The sequence below is a fragment of the Mustela nivalis genome (genome assembly GCF_964662115.1).
Source record: "Mustela nivalis genome assembly, chromosome: 14".
Lineage (NCBI taxonomy): Eukaryota > Metazoa > Chordata > Mammalia > Carnivora > Mustelidae > Mustela > Mustela nivalis.
In genome coordinates, this window is record NC_139033.1 from 72,942,363 (window position 1) to 72,966,582 (window position 24,220).

Here is a 24,220-nt window from a genome sequence, read left to right on the forward strand (position 1 = left end):
CTGCCTAAACAACTTCATACTTCAATTGAACTAAGCTTTAAATCAGGTGGTTGTCACTGAAAAATAAAATCTAATGTGCTCTTGGGAATTTCCATACAGAGCCCAGAGCTGCACTGCCCCTGCCCTCTAGCTTCATTTCCTCCCTCTTTTATACAACCTGCCAAAATTCATTCAACTCAATGACATTAGCTGAGTATGTCTATAGTAAGCCCTGGAGATACTAATATGAATAAGGCAATCTCTGCACTCAAGAAATTCACCCTATAGTGGAAAAAAACCACTTAAAGATATAATGATATAAGAAGCCCAGGGGCGCCTGGGTGGCTCAGTGGGTTAAAGCCTCTGCTTTCGGCTCAGGTCATGATCTCAGGGTCCTGGGATCGAGCCCCTCATCGGGCTCTCTGCTCAGCAGGGAGCCTGCTTCCTCCTCTCTCTCTGCCTGTCTCTCTGCCTCCTTGTGATCTCTGTCTGTCAAATAAATAAATAAAATCTTTAAAAAAAAAAAAAGAAGCCCAATAAAGTGGTGACATAATCCACTGTATCCAAAGGCGAGGGCATCAGTGTGGGAAGGGATGACTTACTCCATTTGTAAAGTTAGATGAGGACCTGAACATGAGTAGCTCCACTTTTCTCTTCTTGCCTTCAAGCACAAAAGGAGGAGAAAGGGAAACTTCCCAGAATGTCTTAACCCATGTTCTTTGAACAGGATGAAAAACTCAAGGTGCTTTGCTGCCCTGTATCTGGACTTCGCCCCAGTGGTAGCCCCTTTGGATGACCTGAGGTTCAAAAATAATCTTGTCTCTGAACACTTGGCTCTCAGACATATTCCTACCTCCCCTCACCCTAGTGCCCAGTCAAATTGGACCTCCATCACTGGGCTGTGTCTACAATCCTATTATGTTGGAAGAAGGGATGTTTACTCCCCACTCTTGATGCTTCCTTCCTGGTAGGAGACACAACATACCATTCATGCACTCATTTATACAACCAACAAATACTTATTGACAACTATATACCAGCCACATTCTAGACCCTGCTTTCATAACACTTACACTATATAGTCACTGCCTGTGGAGACTAGGCAAACAAAATACTAAACATACACAATAGCTGAGGGTGATGAGTACTGAAAAATAAAGTTGTATAAAGTGGTTAAGAGCTCTGGGTGGAGAATTCTAGGTATTTTATGTAAGGTAGTCAGGAAAAGCTGCATGGGGAAAAGCACATTTGAGCAAAGACCTAAAGACGATGAAGTTCTGGAGTTTAAAGAAGTATTTCGGTCTGGAGATATGAATTTGGGAATCATCAGTATATAGAGCTGTGAGACTACAGGAGACCATATGGAAAAAGAATAGGATAGGTAAGAGTTTTCCCAAGAGTGAACCTGGAAACACTCCAATATTTAGAATTTAGGAAGATGAGGAGAAATCAGCAGAGGAGACTGAAAAGAAGCCAATGAAGTTTCACACTCCTGGTCCTTCTCTCTGTCTCTCTTTGCCCATCTGAATTTCTCCCCTGAGGAGGAGTAACTTACATGATTGGTAAATTCAGGAAAGAATCTGATATTCAATAGCTCCACTTCCTCCTTTTCCCTTACTTTTAGGGAGCTGACTGCCTATAGAAAGTCTGTATTGTGCTCTCTGTTTCTGTATGTGACAATATCCTCAGGGGCAATATGAAAAGATCTGCAGTTTTCTGTGCTTTCTATCTATGACTCTGAGAGGTAAGTTTGCCTCCTTCTAGAATTCAGTATTTTAAAACCCCCATCTATATAGCTCTAAGCTACATTTTCCTGTATCAGATTTACCAGTAATAAAGATAATATTTTAATTTATGTCTGCCTGCCTCCTCTGTCTTATCTCCTAATTTATTCAAAACTCCGGCCATCAAGAAGGTTTCAGTTCATCAGATCCCCTTGAAAGCTATTACCAAGGAACGCAAATTCAGACTCCAATGATCTGTAAGAACACTTTCAACTCCAAAAGAAATCCATGATTTACATCCCTGCCTGTCTGTTGGAAGCCAAATGTAGACTCAGAGATTTTAGAAGTAGAAAGAAAGTAAAATCATCTGTTTGCAGCATTTTGATGAGAAAGCTGACACCCAGAGAGAGAACCTAACCAGCTGCAGAGCCACCACTGTGAGTCAGGTGTCTTGACTCCCACCCAGTCTGGTGAGAACCTTAGACTACTCCATCTTATTCATTGCTGAAGGAGAAACAAAATGAAACAGACTAAGTATCTTCCTGAGAGTTTTTCTCCAAACCAGCTCTACTTCACTATTTGGTCATCTAAGATAATGCTATCTCTTAACCGTCTTTCCTTGAGTGATCTTTGCTTGATCAAAGAAAAAGCCTGTTATTTCCTGTAATCACCTAGGTAACTGATGAAATGTTCACAGATAATTCATGATCACCAACTTCCAAAGAGTCCTTAACATTGTGTCCTTAGTCTGTGACTTTCTTACTGCTTTAGACCCAGACACCTCCCTCATTCCAGATGGGCTTGCCTCCTTGGAGAAATTGAAGACCCCAGACAGCTGTGTTCTCTCCTTCCCTATAGACCTCTACAAACAGAGGGATAAGCCCAGCCTTTCCTTCATCCTTCCAGGTACAGTAGAGAGATATTCCTCAACCAACCTAAACCCAATCCTTCCGTCTGTCTGCAGAGCCAGTCCTCTCCCACCTTCTCCGACAAAACACCACCATAGACTCTCTTCCTTCTCCAGCAGTATATTCTGCGGGTCCCTCTCATCTGGATCTTCTCTGTCCATGCCTCAATAAGCCCAAATCTCTTCCAAACAAAAATGGAAAATAGCATTTCTTGATGTTGTACCCATAGACACCTCTAACTATATTCAGATTACATTGTTCTGAGTACCTAAGTATTGACATACTCTTTTCCATATATTCCATATATAACATTATAAGAACTCAGAGAAAGCCAATACGATTATGAGTTTTTTCCTAAAACTCCTTTAATTCCTTGTTTTCAAAATGTCACATACTAAATTCTCTCCAGATTTGTCTTATTTTAGTGTTCCTGCTTTGCTAGGACCTTTGCCTGAGGCCCGTCCACTAACTGGGTAATCTAGAATTTGCACATTCTTTCTCATATTCACAACAAAAATACATAAGTTTTCTATAACTTGCTGTCTGTTTCCTCATTTTTCCTCCCACCATTTCATCAGTCTGATTTCTGCCCTAATAACTCCATCAAAAGGTCTATTACTGAGGTTGTCATTGACTTCCAAGAACTAACAGATATTTTTACAGTCCTTATGGTATTTGATTTCTCAATAGATTTGATTTTATTGAAAACCCATTTCCCTTTTAAACTTTTTTCTTTTTCCTTTTTTCTGTTAGCTTTTGTGCTTTCTTCTGGTTTTTTTCCTTCTTCTCAGACTTCTCGTTCCCAATTATATTTTTAGACTCTCCTTCCTCTATGAGTCTTTCCAAGTTAGAGAACCTAAGGGTTCTTCCTAGTCCTTTTCTGTTTTCATTTTATAGGCTTTCTCTAGGCAATCCCATCTAGACCTTTGGTTTCAACTGTCATGTGTTTTTAGGAGAACTATATAATTTATCATTCAAACCAGACCATTTTTAAAAGTAAAGGAAGGGTATTATTAGCAGCATTGCCTAGACTGTTCAGAGGCAACTTGGATGTGTGGGCACCCCACATATATGCCCATGAGTACCAAATTTATTTCCCCGGTGAAGACCTCTTCTCTGAGCTCTAGACTCATGAATTACTTACTCCTATGTACACTTGAATTCATCAATCCATTCATCTAACAAATACTTAGTCTCTTTCATAGGTCAACCACTATTCTAAGAACTGACGATGTCCTAATGAACAAAATAGACAAAACTCCTGTCCTCCTACAGTTTACATTCTAGTTGAGGGGGGATCAATAAAAGTAATGAAAGTGGATACCTGGGTAAAGAGAACAAAACGTGCAACACCCTGTAAGTGGCAATAGGCATAATGTCTTACATGAGGCCACTTATATGAGGCTGAGTGAAGAAAGGAGAAAGCAGGGAGATAAAACCAGAATGTTAACAAGTTTATGTCATGTAGAGCATTGTAGGCAATGGTACGGAATTTGACTCTTACACTAAATAAAATGAGAAGCTATTGGAGGGGTTTCAGCAGAGAAAATAATATGATCTGACTTACATTTTAAAAGTGCCACTCTGGGGACACCTGTGTGGCCCGGTCCATTAAGCAGCTGCCTTCAACTCAGATCATGATCCTGGGATCGAGTCCCGCATTGGACTCCTAGCTCAGTGGGGCACCTGCTTCTCTCTCTGCCTCCTCTATTTGCCACTCTGCCTACTTGTGCGCTCTCTCGCTCTCTCTCTCTCTCCCTCTCTTTCTCTGACAAATGAATAAATAAAATCTTTAAAAAAAATTAGCACTCTGGCTGCAGGCAAGGGTGAGAGCAGACCAGATGGAAAACAAACACATGTGGAGAGCCTAGTTAGGAAGCTATTGCAATAATCCAGCAGGTTTGGACAAGAGCATTAGGAAGTAAAGTGGTGAAAAGTGGTTGGATTCTGTATATATTTTAAAGATGGAGCCAACAGAATTTGCTAATGAATTGGGTACAGGGTTTGAAAAGAAAGAGGGAAGTCAAAGATAATTCCCAGGTTTGGGCTGGGGAAAAATGGAAAAATGAAGTTTCCATTTACTTAGTTGGAGATGATTTCAGGAGGAGCAGGTACAGAAATGAACAGAAACTCATTTTGGGACACGTTAAATTTGAGACACATATTAGACATCTAAGAGGAGCTGCCAAGTAGTCAGATGGATATGCAAGTCTAGAGTTCAAGGAGAGGTATAGGCTGGACATTAAAAACTGGGGAGTCTTCAGTTCTGTATATGCTATTTAAATCCATGAGCCTGGGTAAGATCACTAAAGAAGAAAAAGAAAAGAGGGCCAAGAAATGAGATATAGGTTCTCAATATTTAGAACTCAAAGAGGTGAGGAGGAACCAGAAAAGAGATTGAGAGGAGCATCCCAGAGAGATGGGTGTAAAACCAAGAGAGTATGATGCTTGAAAACCAAGAAAAGAATTTCAATGTGGAGAGAGTGATCACCTATACCAAATGCTTCCAATATATCAAATAAGATGAGGATTGAAAAATGATGTGGATGTCACAGTGACCTTGATACATTCAGGATAAGTAAAGTAGCAAGTACAAAAGTCCAATTGAGTAGTTCAAGAGAGAGTTGGAGGAGATAGTGGCATAGGAAAAAATGAATACAAACAATGCTCTTGAGGAATTTCACTGTTAAGAGAAGAAAAGGTAAAGGACATTTAGCTAAAGGGAAATGTGAGGTCAAGAGATGATTTTGGTGGAGGAGAGATGATGATGCCAGGAAGAGGGAAGAGAGTTTGCAGAGTATTGCCCTTGTCCTTGAGTGGTCCCATCCTAAGAGGAAATGGGGATATTAGCCTATGCCATGGGTAAGTATAGTTTATCTATAAGAGAAGAAAAAAACAACACGAATGGTTACAGACACCTGCAGGTGGGAGTCTGTGGAAGTTCTCTTCTGATTGCTTTTGTTTCTCAATGCAGTGGACACAAGAAGAAGGAATGGAGGTGTGGTCAGTATGAAACAGTCATCAAGGAGAGATGGAGACAGAGTACTTAGTGAAAGCCAGTATGGTTTCCAGGCAGCATGGTGGCCACATTTGATGTTAGTAATCACATACATTGAGCTCATTCAGCATCATTTTTTTCATTTTTTTCTAGCATCGGGGTAGGTGAGGAGCAGATGGAGAATGGAACATAAGTAGGGTTGTGGTTTTTCCAAGAAGACAGAATGCAGCAAGAGAAAGTCAAAGGAATTAAGCATGCATGTAAGTGAAAGAGTAAATATAACAAAGTTATGGAAGGAAAATAAATTGAATAAAATGATCAATGAGATCACAAAAGGAGTGAAAAGCAATGAACAGTGAGAGATCAATGGATTACAGGTTCTAGCAGAAAAAAAAATCAGTAGAACAGGGGAATTATTAAGAGTGAATGGGAAACAGAAGAACTGGTGAAAGAGGGCAGTTCAAACTGGGATTAAGGAGAGTTACAGTTATTGGTAATGGCAGGCTCTCCATGTCCCAGATGAAGCTGTTATCCTCTTCCAACATTCCCTGACTTTGTAAATGGAAATGCAAAAGTGTTCCTTCCCTGCATGTGATACATCACTACATCTTCTCTAGGTGACTCTTGATAGAACTCCCAGAGCTGTCCATTTCTCTCCTTTCTTGCTACTCTCTTAATCCAAGCTACCTTTATCCCTTGCTAAGACAACTATTGCAGTTGTCTTTTAACTGATCTCCCCACTCTGTCTTGTTCCCAACTATAATCAGAGTCAACTTTTCAAAACAAATAAGAAATCGTGTTCCCCATTAATTAAAACGTCAATGGCTTTCTGTTGCTCCTAGGATGAAAACCAAAATTTGCAACACGGCCCACTGTCTAGTCCCTGCCTTTTTCTCCACCCCTACCTTGTACTGCTCTCCCCCTCACTCTCTGGGTTCTAGATAGGCTGGTTTTTTTTTTTTTTTTTAAATATTCAAACATACCCATACTTACTTTAACAGAGAGTTGGCCTAGTATCTTTGTAAAAGTCCCTTACTCCCTCCCTTCCACCTGGTTAATACCTTCATGTACTTCAGATCTCACCTTGAATTCCTTTTCTTCAAGGGCAGCTTCTCTGACTCCGCAGCACAAGTTGGGTCCCTTGTTGTGTGCTCTCTCAATGCTAACTTTCTTTAGCATGCTTGCCCCAGTTTTTTTCAGTCGTTGATCATGACCTCAAGAATAGCAGTAATTGTATCTGCTTTTATTCACTGTTGTGTCCCTAGCACCTAGGACCATTCTGACACATAATTGGCAATCATATATATTTTTTCATAAATAAATAATGGCAAAATAAAATAAAATGAGAGGGGCACCTGGGTGGCTCAGTGAGTTAAGCCTCCGCTCAGTGGGGAGCCTGCTTCCTCCTCTCTCTCTGCCTGCTTATCTGCCTACTTGTGATCTCTCTCTGTCAAATAAATAAATAAAATCTTTAAAAAAATAAAAATAAAATGAGAAAAAAATGAATATATCACAGCTCTCATTCTAGCTTAATAATATATAAGATTAAGAATTTTTATGGGTATATGAGGTCTTATAGTAGGGATATATTGCTTTATTAAATGATTCACCTATTAGTGAAAGCTAAAATAAATAAATTAATAATGGCATTATTGCATATATTGCATATATATGTCTAATGCTTCACAACCATCTTACTATCATCTTAAGCCAATCATCCTCATTAACTTTATCTCATGTTTCCTACAACCTGATTTATTCAATTCAGTAGGTACCATGTGTCAGCCATAAAAAATTCAGAAATTAACAGGCATAATATTCATCTTTAATATTTATATAATCCAATAAAGCAAACATATGTACACACACACACACAAAAGCAATTCATCCAATGGTTATTGAGTTTTATTAAGTGCCAAGATTTTGCTGGCCCCCAAAAAATAGCAGAGAACAAGACCTTGTGAAGCTTAAAATCTGGTGAGAATGTGCTGTTATACTGGAAGTATGTAGTACCAGCAACTAGTTCATCTTCTAGAGAGTAGGAACCACAGGAAAAGGCAATGAGTAAATGTTGACAATGCAGAGGATGAGACATGGAACCAGAATGGTTCCTATCAGAGTTTTTATTTTCTCCTGAGCTTCTTGAAGCATGTTTAAGTATTAAGGTGACATCATTAGTTTGGTATTGTAGAAAGACAACATTGACGACATGAAAGATGAATTAAAATGATGACAATCAAGAATGTTGTTGTGAGAACTACTCCAAAGTCTGAGGAAGAAGTGATCAAGGGTCACAATAGGATAGTGGTAGTAAGAATAAGGAGAGAACAGACATGTGGGACAGAACTCACTTACTGAATTTGATGGCTACAAAAGAAGGGAAACTCAAAGATGAGAAAGTGTTTCATTCGAATTGGAAGATGAGTTATGGAAGATACTGTTCAATTCCGATTAAAATTATTTCTTCTTACTTTTGAGCACACAACAGATTACACATCCCAGCCTCCCTTACAGCTAGGTGTGACTGAATTTTGGTCAAGGAGTAAGTGGAGATGACAAGTACCACTTTCAGTCTTCATCAGTAAAAGTCCCTTCTGGTTTTTCTTCCATTCTCTTCTCCTATCAGCTCTATGTCCATGTGAGGATGATGAAAAAAAGAGCTACTATGAGCATGGATCCCTGAGAGGAGAGCTCATATCCTTTTATCCATTAATTGGACTTTGCATTAGTAGGAAATAAACATATTGTGGTAAGCCACTAAGATTTGGGAATTTACCCAGAAGCTAGGGTTAACTTAACTAATGCAATGGTGATGCCAACATAGAGATTCAGGAGCAGAAGCTGATGCAGTGATCGAGTTTAATTTAGGTCATATTTCATTTGAAATTCTTTCAACACTTCCAAGCAGCTGGAAATAGTGGTCCAGAGATCAGAAGAGAGCAAGAAGCAAAGATTTAGAAAATTTGGGGCTACAAGTGACTGAAGCCCTGGTCCTGATTGATGTAACAGAGGGCATGGGGTAGAAAAGACAAAGGTGTAGGATAGGGAATATCTGAATATATAGGAGTGTAGGGGGGAAATGGAATCAGAAGAGAACACCTTCTCCAGATTGTTTTGTTACTTTACACAATAAACCAAAATAGTTGCTCTTAGAATTCTGTCTTTCTAAAGACAGAATTACCCTTGCTAAACTGATGGTCACATAAGCCATATTATTGCCTTTGCTCTTAAAAGAGTGAATTCAATGAATTCCTTAAAGCTTTGCTTCCCACACTGTAAGCTCCAAAATTCAATAAAACCATCCTTCCTGCCAACATGCCAAAATTCATTTAAATATTGTAAAAGCTTTGAAACCAAAAAGTAGCCCCTGATAAATTCTGACACTTTTTACAATCTCTTTGGTTCAGACCTTGTCTATCTTGTGTCATCGGCTTTCTAATGTTTGATCCCTTTCAAAATGCTTTCACATAGGTTATTCATTTCATGCTCCTAACAAATCCATAAAGTTGAATGCAGCTGGGGCTCCAGACATGCTGACAAATGATCAAAAGGGACTATTACTTTAGTACGGGGCCCATGTCAAAACAAAGCCCATTCCAGGAAGCAGAATAACTGTCTCCCAAGGATGTCTATGAGAAAAATACACCCATTTAAAAATGCCATTTCAATCCTGTAGGCTATCTATTCATCCAGCCCCTGCAATTTCTAAGTCTCACAAGTCTTTTTAATGTGACATCAGTGGATATCTTATTTCCTGACTCACAGTCTGAGTCACTGTCAATGAGCCCCCAAAGAGAGTGAGCAAGTGATGAAGGGTGAATCCTGGATAACAGAAACAACAATTTGTTTGATAGTTGTTGTGGCCTTTGTCATAGTGGCTTTCAGGAGTTTCAAATATATTCTGATTAACTCCTCACCAAATATGGGTTATGCATTTGCTTGCCTAAAGGAAGTGGCTATTTTGAAGTATTTCTGATTTACCTTGTCTTTTTTTTTTTTTAAGATTATATATTTATTTGAGAGAGAGACAGAGAGGGCACAAGCAGAAGGAGAGGGAAACAGACAGACAGACTCCCCACTGAGCACAGAGTACAGAGTCAGATGTGGGGCTTGATCCCAGGACTCTGAGACCATGACCTGAGCCAAAGTCAGACAATTAACCAACTGAGTCACACAGGCACCCCTTAACTTATCTTCTAATAGAAGTTCAAGTCAAATAAAAACCAACATTCAGATAAGTGCTCATAAATTCCCACTTTTGTTTGGACCATCTCTTTTGGTATCTTCAAATATTATTCTAAAAAGACCAAATTCTTTTTTTTTTTTTTTTTTAAGTAGACTCCATACCCAGCATGGAGCCTAGTATGGGCCTTGAACTCATGACCCCTGAGATCAAGATCTGAGATGAGATCAAGAGTCAGACACTTAACTGAGCTACCCAAGTGTCAGTAAAATGATCAAATTTCTACACAGACGATTCTATGTGTCAACTTGGCAAAACTATGGTGACTATTATTTAGTCAGACACTAGTTTACTGTTGCTCTGAAGATATTTTCTGATATAATTAACATTTAAAATCAGTTGGCTTTAAGGTGAGCTGACTACCCTCCATGATGTGGATAGGCCTCATTCAATTGGTTGAAAATCTTAAGGCCAAAAGCCAAAGTTCGCCAGAGAACTCTGACTCCAGCCTACAACAGAGGAATTCTTCCAGAGCTTTCAGGCTTTAGACGCAGAACTACACCATTAGCTCATACCTGAATCTTCAGCCCACCAGCCTGCCCTACAGATTTTGAAGTTGCTAGTTCTGAAAATGGCAATTTTCCCACACATCCCTTTTTAATAAATTTAACATCCTCTATTCAAACATTATCCCCGTCCAAAATAGTCATGTAGTGTCATTCAAGGTATTTTCTTTTAAGCCTTTTGAAATATCTTGAGAAGGTGATAGAACCACACACATAAAAAAGAAATTATTGTCCTTGTTCTCATTTGTTATGAGGAATGTTTTTTGGTGGGAAACACTTGAAAGATACTTTTCTGTAAGAATACACCCATAAATATATTCTTGATTTGAAGATTTGGAAAAGAATAAAAGAAGCGTGTATTAGTCTGTGTGCTCCAGAGAAACAGAACAATATTTATGATCTCGTTTAACCTTAATCACCTCCCTAAATGCCTTAGCTTCAAATACAACTACATTGAGGGGTTAGGGCTTCAGCATGCGAATTTGGCAGGGCGGGGTGGGGGCGACACAATTCCATCTTTAACACAATTCGAGAAACTAGAAAAAAAAAAGAACAAATTAAACTCAAAGGTAATAGAGGGAAGAAAACAATCAAGATTAGAGGAGAGACAAATGAAATCGTGAATAGAATAAAAGATTCAACAAAATGAAATGTTTGTTCTTAGGGGGAAAAAATCAATAAAATTGACAAACTTTAGCTAGACTGAGAAAGAAAGAAAAAGGAGAAGATGCAAAGAGCTAAAATCAGAAATGAAAATAGGGACATTACAACCAACTCTACAGAAATTTTTTTAAAAAATCAAAATAAAAGAATACTATAAATAATTGTCCACTAATAAACTAGATATCCTAGATGAAAAGGACAAAGTCCTAGAAACATACAATTACCAAAACATACAATTGACTCAAGAGGAATAGAAAATTTGAACAGACCTTTAACAAGTAAAGAGATTAAATCAGTGATCTAAAAAAAAAAGAAAAGAAAGAAAAACCTCCCAACACAGAAAAGTCTGGGACCAAATGACTTCACTTGTGAACTCTACCAAACATCAAAAAAAGAATTAAAACCAATACTCCTCAAACTCTTCCAATAAAAAGCAGAAGGCCCCCAGAAGGGAACACTCCCTAATTTATTCTATGAGGCCAATTTTAATCTATTACCAAAGACTCCTCAAAATTGTTCCCTATGAATATGCATTAAAAATTCCTCAGGAAAAAAATACTATCAAACTAAATTGAGCAGCATATTAAAAGAATTATATATCATGACCAAATGGGATGTATCTCAGGAATGCATGAATGATCCCCTATGTGAAAAGCAATGCTAATGAAGGGGGTCAGAAAAAGTACATGATCATCTCAATTGATGCAGAAAAGGCATATGACAAAATCCAACACTTTTTAATGATTATTTAAAAACACTTAATACACTAGGAAAACAAGGGAGCTTCCTTAAGATGACACATATGGAAAACCCACAATAATCATCTTATTTAATAGTGAAAGACTAAAGTCTTAGCCCAGAAATCAGGGCAAGATAAAAATGCTTGCTTTCACCACTTCTTTAGCATTGTACTGGAAGTTCTAGGCAGAGAAACAGGTAAGATAAAGAAATAAAAGCACACACATTGAAAAGTAGAACTATCTGTATTGACAGATGACATCATCCTATATATAGAAACTCCAAAGAGGCCACAGAAAAACTACTACAATTGATCAATTAGCAATTGATTTCACAAAGTTGAAGGATACAAGAATCAGTCGTATTTCCATACACCAGCAATGAATAACCCAAAAAGAAAATTAAGGAAAAAATTCCATTTACAATAACATCCAAAACTATAAAATACCTAGAAATAAGCTTAATCAAGCATGCAGTACACTAAAAACTATAAAACATTGCTTTAAAAAATTGAAGAAATCTAAATAAATGGAAAGTTATCCCATGTTCTGGATTGGAATACTTAGATGACCCAAAGAGATCTATATATTCAATATACTCTATATTGAAACTCCCATGGCCATTTATAAGGAAATAGAGAAGCCAAAAACCAAATTCATATGGAGTTTTAAGAGGTCACAAATAGCCAAGACAGTATTTAAAAAGAAGAATAAAGTTGAAGAACTCATACTTCTTGATTTCAAAAGTCACTACAAAGCTACAGTAATCAAAACAGTGTGCTATTGGCATACGGGTAGACATACAGATTAACTAATAATATTGGGAGTCCAGAAATAAACCTATACATTCAAGGCCAACTGATATTCTACAAGCATGCTGACACCATTCAACACAGAAAGAAGTCTCTTCAATGAATAATGCTGAGACAACTCGATATATAGGTATACAAAATGAAGTTTGACCCCTACATAATAGGGGTCATTGAAATCAAAAACTTTTGTGCATCAAAGGACATTCGCAAGAAAGTGAAAAAACAACCTACAGCATGGGAAAAAATATTTGCAAATCACATGTCTGACAAAAAGCCTAGTATCTTCAATATATAAAGAATTCTTACAACTCAACAACAAAGAGAAAAGTCAATTGAAAAATGGGCAAAGAATCTGAATAGAATTTGAATAGAGTATGAATCATCTCTCCAAGACAATATATAAATTGTCAATATTCACATACATGAGAAGATGCTCAACATCATTAGTCTTTAGGGAAATGCAAATCAAAATCACAATCATGTACCACTTGAACATGTACTCACTAGAATAACTATACTTTATTCTTTTTTTTTTTTTTTTTAGATTTATTTATTTGTTTGACACAGGGAGATCACAAGTAGGCAATGAGGCAGGCAGAGAAAGAAGAGGAAGCAGGTTCCCCACTGAGCAGAGAGCCCAATGCTGGGCTCAATCCCAGGACCCTGAGATCATCACCCAAGCCAAAGGCAGAGGCTTAACCCTCTGGAGCCACCCAGGCACCCCTATACTTTATTCTTAATGGGAAATAACCAGTGTTGGTGAAGGTGTGAAGAAAGAACCCTTGTACGACCCAGTAATTTCATTCCTAGGTTAATATCACAAAGAACTGAAAAAAGGTACTCAAACCAGTACACATACACAGAGGCTCAAAGCAGTACTATTCACAATAACCAAAAGGTAGAAATAGTAAAAAAGTCAATCAACATAAGAAGGGATAAACAAATTGTGGTATATACTTACAATGGAATATTATCCAACCATAATAAAGAATTAAGTACTGATATATGCTACAATTTGTAAAATTGGAAAACAGATACTTAATGAAAAAAGCCAAATACAAAAGTTGACATATTTTATGATTCCATTTATAGGATATATACAGAACTGAAAAATCAACACAGACAGAACACAAACTGGTAGTTTCCAGGGGCAGGAGAAGGGAAAAATGTGGAGTAACTGCTTAATGGGTACAGGGTTTCCTTTTGGAGTGATGAAAATGCCAACCAACATGACTGTACTAAATGGCACTAAATTGTTCACTTTAAAGTCGTTAATCTTAAAAAAATAAAATAAAATAAAGTCGTTAATCTTATCATATGTGAATTTTTACCACAATTTTTTAAAAAGTATGCACAAAATGAGAGAGATCCTTAAAATAATACACTTTAAATAGATTATTAGCTTCCAGGAGGATTGTTTAAATGCTCAATTCCTGAAGTTTTATAATTTCTCCTCGGAAGACTTTAAAATAAGGTAAAAATGCTATTTTACAGTCTTGAGTCCTTACTATGTATCAAGCATTATGTCACAAAGTTATATATACAATACTTCCTTTAAACTTAATTATAGACAAAATTACCATCAATTTAAAGAAGAAAAAGTAAGGTATGAGAGGTTAAACTGCCCAAAATCACACAGACAGAAAGTAAATAAACCTCAAATGAACATTTAGCTATTAACTATTCTTTATTTTAACAAAGAGAATTAAAGAAATATATATTCAAATTCAAAAAGAGTTTACTGAAACTGTTAAATTGTGTTTTCTTCAGTGTGGTACATATAACATTGATGGTACAAAAGATATTTGAAGCATATATGGACAAACATTTTAATAGATATGTGCCTTAAAATGCATTAAAATAAATATAGTAGATATCAAAACTATAATGTCACAAATAGTATGACTTGGCATAAGACTATTTGTCATAAGACTAAAATAAATAAACATAAAAAGCTGAGTTCATTTAAAGAAAAATATTTAAAATAACATTTATTAGCATTTATTATAAATAGCATTTATTGAACATATATTATTTGCTAGGTACTGTTTCAAGGGCTTTAAATGTATTAATACATATATTTCATATATTTAACCAATTCTTAATACAGTACTTACATATAAAAAATTATGAAGGATCTACTCATATACTGAAGGGTAGAAAACACTGGTATAGTTAAAAGAAATAGCTTCTGGAATTAGACCTGAATTTAACTCTAGGCTCTACCATTTAAGAACTGTGACATGGGCCAAGAGAAGAATTATCAAATATTATAGCTGTATATCCAAAGACATCAGACTGTCAAAATAGTCAGACCTATTTTAAAAATAACTAAATAGGGCAACTACATGGCTCAGCTGGTTAAGCGACTGCCTTCGGCTCAGATTAGGGTCCTGGAGTTCTGGGATCAAGACCCGCACTGGGCTCCCTGCTCAGCAGGGAGTCTGCCTCTCCCTCTGATCCTCCTCCTCATGCTCTCTCACTCTCTCTCACTCTCTCTCTCACACAAATAAATTTTTTTAAAAATCTTTAGAAATAACTAAGTAAACTTCTAGAAATAAAAAATACAATTATATCCCTGATGAACATAGATGTAAGAATCCTCAACAAAATATTAGCAAACCAAAATCAATACCACATTAAATACATCAAGTGAATTCAACAATACTCTCCTTGATCATTCACCATGATCAAGTAGGACTTACTGATGTAAAGGTGCATCAATATTTGCAATCTATCAATATGATACATCACATTAATAAGAGGAAGGATAAAAGCCATATGATCAACTCAAAAAATGCAGAAAAATAATTTGACAAATACAACAGCCGTTCATAATTAAAAAAAAAAAGAACTCAGCAAAGTAGATTTAGAGGAATCATAACTCAACATAATAAAGGCTACATATAAAAACTCACAGCTAACAATATACTCAATGGTGAAAAACTGAACGCTTTTTCTCTAAGGTCAAGAATAAGACAAGGATGTCCACTCTCATCACTTTTATCCAACATAATACTAGAAGCCCTAGCTGTAGCGATCAGGCAAGAAAAAGAAATAAAATCCTCCAAACTGGTAAGGAAGAAGTGAAACTATCACTATGTCCAGATAACATGATATTATACATAGAAAATCCTAAAGATTCTACCAAAAAACTAGTAGGCTAAATTGTATGAATTTAGTAAAGTTGCAGTATACAAAATTAATACACAGAAATCTATTGCATTTCTATACATGAATAATAAAGTATCATAAAGAGATATTGAAAGAATCCCATTTACAATTGCACCAAAAATAATTAAATATTTAAGAATAAATGTAACCAAGGTGAAAAACCTATACTCTGATAACTATAAGGCACTGATGAAAGAAACTGAAGACAACAGAAACAAATGGAAGATCTACCATACTCGTGGACTGGAAGAACTGATATTCTTAAAATATCCATACTACTCAAAGCAATCTACAGATTCAATGCAATCCCTATCAAAGCACCAATAGCATTTTTCACAGAACAAGAAAAAGAATCCTGAAATTTGTATGGAACTACAAAAGACTTTGAATAGACACAGCAATCTTGAGAATGAAGAAAAAAACCTAAAGGCATCATAATCCAAGATTTCAAGATATACTACAAAGCTGTAGAAATCAAAACAGTATGATACTGGCACAAAAACAGACACATAGATCAGTGGGACAGAATAGAGAGACCAGAAATAAACCCACATATGTATGGTAAATTAATCTATGACAAGGGAACCAAGAATACACCATGGGGAGAAAAAAGTCTCTTCAACAAATGGGTCTGGGAAAACTGGACAGCAAAATGCCAGAAAATAAAAAGGGACCACTTTCTTACACCATACACAAAAATACTCAAAATGGATTAAAGGCCTAAATGTGACACCTGAAACCATAAAACTCATAAATGAAAACATAAGCAGCAACTCTTGGATATTGGCCTTAGCAATATATTTGTGGATGTGTCCCTCAGGCAAGGGAAACAAAAGCAAAAATAAACAATTGGGACTACAGCAAAATAAAAAGCCCAAGCACAGCAAAGGAAACAATCAACAAAACAAAAAGGCAACCTACAGAATAGAAGATATTTCCAAATCATTCATCTAATAAGGCTTAATATCCAATACATGAAGAACTCATACAACCTAATACCAAAAAGAAACAAATAATCTGATTTTTAAATGGGCAGAGAACTTGAATAAACACTTTTTATAGGAAGACATCCAGGTGGCCAACAGGCACTTGAAAAGATGCTCAACTAATCATTAATCATCAGGGAAGAATAAATCAAAACAGCAATAAGATATCACCTGTTATCTTTCAGATTGGCTATTATAAAAACAAAAACAAAAACAAAAACAAAAAATAACAGATGTTGGTGAGGATGTGGAGAAAAAAGAACTAGGGATCATTGTTGGTAGGAATGTAAATCGTGCAGCTGCTATGAAAAAAACAGTATAGAGATTCCTTACAAAATTAAAAATAGAACTACCAGACAATCCAGCTATTCAACTCTGGGTATTTATCTAAAGTGAATGAAAACAACAATTTGGGGCACCTGGGTGGCTCAGTGGTTTGGGCTGCTGCCTTCGGCTCAGGTCATGATCTCAGGGTCCTGGGATCGAGCCCCTCATCGGGCTCCCTGCTCCGCAGGAAGCCTGCTTCCCTCTCTCTCTCTCTCTCTGCCTGCCTCTCTGCCTACTTGTGATCTCTGTCTGTCAAATAAATAAATAAAATCTTAAAAAAAAAAAAAAAAGAAAACAACAATTTGTCCACTGCAGTACCATTTACAATAGCCAAGATAGAAAGCAACTTAAGTGTCCATCCACAGATGAATCCATACATATATATGCATACAATAAAGTATTAGTCATAAATAAGAATGAAATCTTGCTGCTGGTGATGACCTGGATGGACTTAGAGGGCATTATGCTCAGTGAATAATTAATAAAGAGAAAGACAAATACCATATGATTTCACTCACATATGGAATCGAAAAAAGAAAACAAAACAGAAACAGACTCATAAATACAGGATGTACACTGTTGGTTACCACAGTAGGGAGGGCTTAAGGGTTGAGCGAAATAGATAAAGGAGATTAAAACGTACAAACTTCCAGTTATAAAATACTCTTCAGGATGTAATGTACAGCATAGAGAATATAGACAGTAATATTTTAATAACTTTGGGTGGTGATAGATGATAACTAGACTTACCATGGGAATCAATTCATAATGTATAAAAATATCAAGTCACTGTGATGTACACCTGAAACTAATAGGCTATTGTTGTCAATTATACTAAAAAAGAAAGGAAGGCTGACAGGAAAGGAAATCTCCCCCAAATGGCTAAAATGCATAAACAAGCATGGCACACAATAAGAAATGTAAATGGTCAAAACACATATGAAATGCTGCTTAAACATATTTTAAAAATAAAGACAATGCAAATTAAAAGAGTCAATTAAACATAATTTTACTCCTACTAGAGTGGCGAATTGATCAGAAAATACCAAGTGTTGGTGAAAATTTAACTTGTACAAGAATTTTTAAAAAACAATGTAACAGTATCATGTAATGTTTAATATCCAAATGCCGTCTAATGTAGCAATTCCATTCCTAAACCTAAAAGTAACCCTAAAGCAATTCTTAACATGTGGGCCAGAAGATACATACAAGAATACTAATGTATCATTTATAATAGCAAACAGCCAGAGACAATTCAAATATCCAGTATCAGAAAAATGCACACATGAACTATGCTATATTATGTAGCAATAAAAAGAAATAAACTCCACGAATGACACAATTTGAAGCAACTTTGGAAACATAATTTTCAATAAGTCAAGCAAGTTGCAGAAATCCAAAGCAGGCTGATATGATTTTTAAAAAACTGAGAAATAAGCAATATTAAGCAAATAGATCTATAGGTATTGATAGATAAATATAAAACTCTATGTTTCTAAAAGTCAGAGGGTGATTAACAATTTTCAGGATACTGGTAAACTCAAGAAAGAAAGGCTAGAGGAATACCACACAGTAAACTTCACAATCTAAGTCTTAATTTTGAGTCATAGATTCAAGAATGTTTGCTTTATTATTAGGCTTCATAACTTAAATATATATATACATATATATATTACATATTTATAAAGCATCTATTTATGTCAGCAATGTACGTTTTTTTAATGTACGTTGTAACGTATGGTATTTGCAAAAGAAAATATGTATTTTCAGCACGATTGCCCAGTCTTGTATTCAGATTAGTAAATCTTATATTGTGGCCAAAGTAAGAATTCATTTTGGCTCTGAAACTTTGAATGACATTTTGATACTATCTGCAACTCCAGAGAAATTTCATAAATTATACTGATTCAGTAAATGATTTTCCTTTTTTAAATGATGTGAATATAACAACATGTTATCTCTTCCTCAATGAAAAAATCAATTTCTAGGTATAAAAGATTACAATAATACTACATGTTCTTCAGATTAAGCCTGAGATGGGAAATGTAGTCTAAGTTCTATATCCATCATTTATGGTTTCCAAAATTCCCTTTATATAACTAGCATGTTACAATTTGAAAGCAGTTCTTTTCATTTTAATGTTTTGTTTTTTAACTATAAAAATCACTTCAAAAATAGAGACCTATAAACTAAAAATTTTCCTTAATAAAGACATATGGAGTAAAAATTTTACCATTCATAGAAACAATTTTTAAGATTTTTAAAATTTATTTGTTAGAGAGAGAGCACGAGGCAGAGAGAGAAGCAGGTTCCCCACTGAGCAAGGAGCTGGATGCAGGACTGGATCCCAGGACCCTGGGACTGGGACCCCAGCTGAATGCAGATGCCCAACTGACTGAACCACCCAGGCGACCAGATAACAACTTTTCTGTTGTATATTTTTTTTCTCAAGGTACATATACTGTAGGTAATTGACATCAAAATTCATCCAGTTTAGCATTCTGCTTTTGGGAGTATTTAATTTTTGTTTTTGGAAGTATTTTAACACAATTTGACACCTCCAGTTTCATGAGGAAATGTTATTTGAAGCCTTATTTACCTACTACATCAACACAGATGTGTGTGTGTGTGTGTGTGTGTGTATGAATGAATGAATGATACCGGGTTGGGGAGGAAGGGGATCAGAGCAGAGCCTTATCTCAGGAGAAAAGCAATGCTCATAACTAGCCCTATAAATCGTGGCTGAATTGAAGCAGATGGTATACATTCCCCTCATTAACATAAATACAGACAACATTAACGTGGACATACATGGTCCTTTCCTATCCATGAACCCTGCCCACCACCTGAAGTTTTGTTTGTTTGTTTGTTTGTTTTAAAGATTTTTATTTATTTATTTGACAGAAGTAGGAAAAGAGGTAGGCAGAGAGAGAGAGAGGAGGAAGCAGGCTCCCCACTGAGCAGAGAACCCGATGTGGGGCTTGATCCCAAGACCCTGGGATGATGACCTGAGCCGAAGGCAGAGGCTTAACCCACTGAGCCACCCAGGTGCCCACCACCACCTGAAGTTTAAGTTCGTGTCCAAAGACCTGGCACTCAGGAAGCACTGTCTCAGTGTTTCACTTTCATTGTGGCCAGAATAAGTTTGTGTACTTTCTGAACTGTCTTTGACCTCCATGAAAAACAGACTGGACTTCAGAGAGTCGGGAAGATTTCAGAGATTCTGGGGCACCTACGTGGCTCAGTTGATCGGTGACTGCCATGGGCTCAGGTCATGATCCTGGAGTGTTAGGATCGATCGGGTCCCAAATCAGGCTCCCTGCTCAGCAGGGAGTCTACTTCTCCCTCTGACCCTATCCCCTCCCGTGCTCCCTCTCAAATAAATAAAATCTTTAAAAAAAAAAAAAAAGAAAGAAAAAGAAAAAGAAAGAAAGGAAGGAAGAAAAGAAAAGAGAGAAGAAAAAAAGAAAAGAAAAGGAAAGAAAAAGGGCGATTCTGTAAGGCGCCTAGCAGGAGAGGCAACTCCACAGAAGAGAGCTGCTGCTCCTGGTCCCGTCCCTGGCGGGTAGTCTCTTCTGGAAGCGCGGAGGGCTCATTAGAATTGCCTCCTTGTAGCTGTCCGGCTTGCACGCGAAGGACCGGGGCCGTGCAACACACTCAATAAACATTAAGACTACAGTAATGGGGAGTGAGCGGGACGGAGGAAGCCGCACTCCCCTTGCCAACCCCCGCAGCGCTCCGCGGCCACGTGGGCCGCTTTCCCTTTAAGGACCTGCGCGCCCACCCCGCGGAGGGAGCCGCCGCGGCCGTGCGCGCCGCCGCGAACGCAGATTCCTCCGCCGAGCCCCGCGCCCGTCTGCGCCGGATTTCCTTCTCTGGCTCCCGTCCGCCGGGCCGCTTCAGGGGTCTCGGTTCGCACTTCCCCGGCCGTTAGTCCGGTTGCGCCCGCCCCTCGGCTCCCGGGCCTAGGCCCAGTCGGGCCCGCGGAGCCGCCCCGCGGAGCCCCGCCCCCGAGGTCGACACGCACTTCCGTCGACGCGGCAGCCGGGACGGAGCCTGGCGGGGAGCGAGGCTCGCGGCGTGGCGGGCGGTCCTGATGCAGGACCTCCTGACACAGAGCCGTACCCTGCGCGGGGAGAACGACGGGCTCTCGGGCCTGGGACGGCGGCTGCTGTGCGGGCGGCCAACCCGCTAGCCCGGGTGCTTCCCCCCACCTCCCCGCCCAAACGTGTAATGGGGACTCCGCCAGACTTTCCGGGTTTTTGATTCAAGCAGCCTCTAACGTACGGTTCTTCGAGCCAGATTCTACAACGACACCCTGAAGGTGGCGTTTTTGTTTTGGTTTGGTTTCTGGTTTTTCTTAAGATTCCATTTATTTATTTGACAGAGACCACAAGTGCAGAGAGGCAGACAGAAGGGGGGAAAGCAGGCTCCTTGCCGAGCAGAGAGCCCAACGCGGGGAGCCCAACGCGGGGCTCGATCCCATAACCCAGGGACCGCGACCCGAGCGAAAGCAGAGGCCTTAACCCAATGAGCCACCCAGGCGCCCTGGAGGTGGCGTTCTTAATGAGCCGCCTTCCTGGGAAGGCCGAGGAGCGGGTAATCCCTTCCATCGAGAGGGAGAACCCCATCCTGGCTCATTCCGTGGACTTTGTGGACGCGCTGCCGCGGGGCTTGGCCGGGATGGGTAAAAAGCCGGCAGGGCCCCTCAGAGGGGGACGGAAGGCTGGGAGCCCCTGCACTCGGCTTTGATTCACAAAGAGCTCTCCAGTTCCCAGCTGCTGGGTCCTGACCCTTGCTTGGAAGCTTGGCCGCCGCCTTGTTCTTAACCAACCCCGCTGCCTTTGTACCCCGCCCAGCAGCCCAGCTACTGGCAGGAGACCTGTGAGACCACCCAGAATCGCGCCCCTGCCACCTGCCATCTCTGAAGACTGCTGCCCACCGCCTTTGAAAATCAGGCCCAACCTAGGAAGTGCCTGCATCTGGTCTGTCACACCCTGTGGAAGCTGATTTGGAGAGCTCGGGCCAGGAGACAGCTTCCAGGGGTAGTGTGCTGGCCGGCCAAATTCACATTTCTTCCCCACGAGCCAGTTTTCTCTACTGGTTCCATCCTTCGTTTTCTGTTCTGAAAACACAGGTCTCATAGATTGTGCCTTTTGGGCTGAGAAAACAGGCACCAGACACTACAGGGAAAATGTATTTACTTTTAAGATCTTAAATATATATCTTGCATTACCACATGCCCAGTAGTAGGTGTTCGAGAAACAGATGAATGAGACAAAATATATGATGTCAGGAACACAATTTTGTTCTGAGAAAAAATTCTAAGTGCATAGTCTGATGTCTGGTAAAACATGCTTTTGTGTGTAAAGAATGCATATCGGATTCTTGTTGTATGGCCTTTTTATCTTTTTTACCTCATAATTTATGCATTAAAAACATGCAGGTTACAAAGGAGATAGAACTCAGCTTGAGCAGTTTTTAGCTTTGTTACAGATTCTGTGAAAGTGGTGTTTTTAAAGATGCATATAACTCTAATTACATTTTTGCAAGATGTGATTAAAAGACAGGTTATAACCTCTTAGCATTACAGGCGTTTATAAGGAAACTGGGCCCCTCCACATAATTTTTTATATACCACACTTCTGCTGCACACATGTACTAACCAAAAAAAAAAATTTTGGACATATTCAAAGCAGTGGTTTTCCCACAGGGGGGAAAAAAAAAAATCTTTAAGATATGGCACCAAAAAAATATTTTCAACAAGCCTCACAAGAGCACATATTTGATAGGATAAGAAAACTTCCTAACGAAAGATCAGCACTGACATTTAATAAGTCAAATACATCTGAAAAATGGAACTCAGAAGTCAAAATATCTCATACCTACTTTTCTGTCGCCTTTTTTTTCTTTCTGAGGATTATTGAGATCTCCACTGAAAGAAAAATGAGAGAAGAAAGTACATGAGGCTTGCTTAGTTACACGGAGAGATAGGAGTGGGGAGAGAAGGCTGCAGGTCAGTGCCTTCCATATCAGATTTTTCCACCTCCGAAATCAGATCATAACAGATCAGTTCATGATCTGTTATGATCAGTTCGCCATTTTCTTTAGTCTTCTGCTGAATGGTCTTCAGGGAATAGTTCTGCATCTGGCCCCTTACCAATCCCACGTAGAAGGCCAGTAGACCACTGAGGCCCTCCTTCTGACCTGATCAGTTTCCTTATCTGCTAGATTGAGAAGCTTTTCTGTGTGGGCCTCTAATTATTGGTATCTTTGGCCTTCCGTTTCAATTCATAATATGTAGCCCTCAGTATACTTCTTCATTTTGAGGGTAGTCTTCAGTCTCCTGCTTTTCAAATCTCTTGAAAGGTTCAGAGAAAGATGTATTCATAGAGTTCGTGTCTATGGTAAGTTGATCTTTTACTTTCAGACCTAGATTTCAGCTTTCTCAAGTTCCTTCTGTTTCAGCTTCCTCCATCACCTGGGGTACAGTTTTTAAAAAATCCATCCAGAATTTTCCCCACCTCCACGCATTTCATGTAGAGCTCCTCGTATTATTGCTTTTTTTTTTTTTTTAAGATTTTATTTATTTATTTGACAGACAGAGATCACAAGTAGGCAGAGAGAGAGGAGAAAGCAGGCTCCCTGCTGAGCAGAGAACCCAATGCAGGCTCAATCCTAGCACCCTGAGATCAAGACCTGAGCTGAAAGCAGAGGCTTAACCCACTGAGCCACTCAGGCGCCCCCCTCTTATTGCTTTTTAATGCAATTTTCCATTTACCTGGCTTTAACTGCCATGTCCAGGTCCTTCTAGCAAAATTGCTGTACATCTCTTTTGGGATCAACAGACCGGCAGCTCCACAGTCCCAAGGACACATGGGGGAGAGTCCATCACAAGCATATCCAGAGCTCCTAAGAAATCAAATGCCACCAGCCTCACTTTAGATGGACTTCCTCAGGAAGCCTTGGCATAATCAATGCTGTTTGTTTCAGTGGCCACAGAAACCAATTTACTAGGGCTGTCTTTCAGGAGTGGGTCAAATTTGAGGTATGAAAGACTGTTCTCGGAGACTGAGTACACTTATTTGTATGAGTACTGAGTAATGTATAGAATTGAATCACTCTACATCTAAAACTAATATAACCCTGTATGTTACTTATAC

At 38.5% G+C, this 24,220-nt stretch overlaps 2 long non-coding RNA genes across 4 annotated transcripts in view; both read left to right on the forward strand.

Annotated features, from left to right (window-relative positions):
- LOC309847302 overlaps positions 1–24,220 on the forward strand; it is a 75,341-nt gene that overhangs the window by 15,732 nt on the left and 35,389 nt on the right. The window lies entirely within an intron of this gene.
- LOC309847305 lies at positions 20,902–22,395 on the forward strand. The gene is made up of 2 exons (XR_014302388.1): positions 20,902–21,381; positions 21,920–22,395. It is a non-coding gene; the product is annotated as an uncharacterized lncRNA (long non-coding RNA).